Source organism: Pteropus alecto, unplaced genomic scaffold, assembly GCF_000325575.1.
Source record: "Pteropus alecto unplaced genomic scaffold, ASM32557v1 scaffold106, whole genome shotgun sequence".
NCBI lineage: Eukaryota > Metazoa > Chordata > Mammalia > Chiroptera > Pteropodidae > Pteropus > Pteropus alecto.
The window spans coordinates 17281018-17283408 of record NW_006442103.1 but is presented as its reverse complement, the minus strand read 5'-3'; the positions used below and the strand labels follow the sequence as shown (position 1 = coordinate 17283408).

Genomic DNA, 2391 nt, shown 5'->3' with positions numbered 1-2391 from the left:
TCCTTCCTTCTCTGGTGATCTTTTAAGAACTCATTTTTTTGCTGCTTGTCGATCAGAATTTACTCAACTCCCTACAGGCTTCGTTACTGCTGTAGCTTCAAGAGGAGGATCTTTTCATTTGGAAGGCGGGTAGTCAGCAAACGGTTCTGAACTACGCAGCCATGTTCCCTGTCATCTGTCCCTGGACTCTCCCATTGAGACTGCCCTCCCAGAGTGCTTTGCGAGTTCCCTGCCTGTCTTGCTATTTGAATCTAAAGCGTTCCTTCCACTTAGGTTGCTGGGACAGAATATCCATTTGGACAGCCGCAGAAATGCTGTCCTCATTTACAGCCAATAACCCATAGACTGTCCCTAACCTGGGGGACCCGTCCAGAGTCCAAGCCAGCTTTCCTATGCATAAAGCAGACACTTAATCTATGGAAGCTCAGGGTTCTGGCCCAGCTTTGCTTCTCTGATGTCCTTAGAAATGAATGTCCAGGCGCTAGAGGGTAAGGTGTCATCAGTTTATTTTTAGCTGACGACAGCTGCCCTTGGATGTCTGAGGATTAGGAATTTGGGGGCAGTATCAGGTGCTGAATGGTCTTAATTCCGGTTTGGTTTTATTCCTGCTTCAAGCCCTTTGTTGAGAAGCATGGCCCATCTTCTCGTTGTCAGGGCAGAGAACAATATTGAACTTCACAGGCTCATGATAAATCAAAGCTGCTCTATCCAAGCCCAGTGGTACTTTGATATTTGACCCAGAAGGTTGTATCCACGGAGACCAAATGGCGCTTCCCTTGGTTAATAGTGGACACTACTCATTACTGTCCCACAGACTATATTTATCTTGAGCGCCTGTGTCATTATACAGCCTTTTGGGGGTACAAGGGACACAAGTCAAGAGAATAACCCAAGACCCCTAAATAGGCAGACCTCAGGGATCATCGACTCTTACTCCGACTTCGTATTCCTTGATAAGCACGAGAGACAAAAGCTAATGATAATATCTTGAGTATGGAAGATATACATTTTCTGAGTAACTCAGTTAGCCAGGAATTCCTGATTTAATAGGCTACAGCTGTTATAGAGTCCGAAGAGCCTTGAACTTGATGCCAGAAGATGTGGGCTCTGCCACTCATTTTAGAAGATTTTAACACTCTGTACCTTAGCTTGCTCATTTCTAAAAATAGAATTATGCCACCTAATTAAAAGCTGAAGTGACAAATATTTTTAAAGCACTACTCAAATCTCAAAAGTTATTATTCTATTGTTATTATAAGTTTCCTCAAAATCTATCAGTTCACTTAATGCCTTAGTAAGCGTTTAATAACACCAGCATATTGTGTAGAATTGAGTCTGGTTTTGAGTATTCTCACCTTGCTGGACTGTTATCCTAAATATCAAGAAATACTATACTTACTGGATTTCGCTAACCAATGTTACCATAATAAAAATAAAAAATAAAAATAAAAATAGATAAAAATAAAAAATAAAAATAAACAAAAAAAACCCTCTGTTTAAAAAGCGGATACTACACAGATTGTCTGCAAAGTATGTACAAATAAAAATTATAACTATGAAAAAAAAAAAGAAATACTATACTGATAGAAAGTTTGCCAGATCAGATTGAATGCATATTGATCCCAAGATATAATGTGAAAATTATATTAATAACAACTTTGATAATACTTGTCATTTAAAACTAATTTTTTCAATTATAAAAATGATAAATTATAAAAGTAACCATATTTTAACAATACAAAAGTTTGTAAAGAAAAAAGCCAAGTCTTCTCTCCATCACAAACTCTAATCTCACTCTGATATAAATTAAAGAGTGTGGTATGTAGCCCAAATTTTTTCTATGTAGAATCAAGCAAACACATGTGAACACACAGAGACTTTACCCAAAGGGGCTGATAAACTATAAATATCACTTAGCACTTTTTCCCCTTACTTAGTCCATCAGCGACTTCCCACCAGAATAATAACATAGAGCTAACTCATTCTTTTTAATGACTGCCTAATATTCCACAGCAGGGTCATATCGAAATGCCCTCAACCATTGACCTGTTGAAGGATAGTGATTCTAATGTTTTACCATTACAAATAATGATTCAGTAATCATCCTTATGCATTTACCCTTTCATATCCGTGTTTTATTTATGAGAAATAGATTCCTTCTAGGGATTACTTAATCGAAAGAAATGTCTTTTTTTAAAAAACATTGATAGGTAGTGCCACAAATCACACTCTCACCGGCAGTGTATGAGAGCGCCCATCTCCCCCAACTCGGTGCCAGCCCTGGATGTTATCAGTGGATTATTAAACGCGAGGTTTATAATCTTAGGTCTGGCGAATTTACCAATCCATGGCAAGGCCTGCCAGACTAGTGACAGAGGGCCTAAGGGAAAG

The 2391-nt window shown here is 38.4% G+C and overlaps 1 protein-coding gene across 1 annotated transcript in view; it reads right to left on the bottom strand.

The window, feature by feature from the left end:
• The window catches only part of LOC102892869 (myomegalin), a 108095-nt gene that overhangs the window by 80184 nt on the left and 25520 nt on the right, over positions 1–2391 (bottom strand). The gene's annotated exons all lie outside the window — the stretch shown is intronic.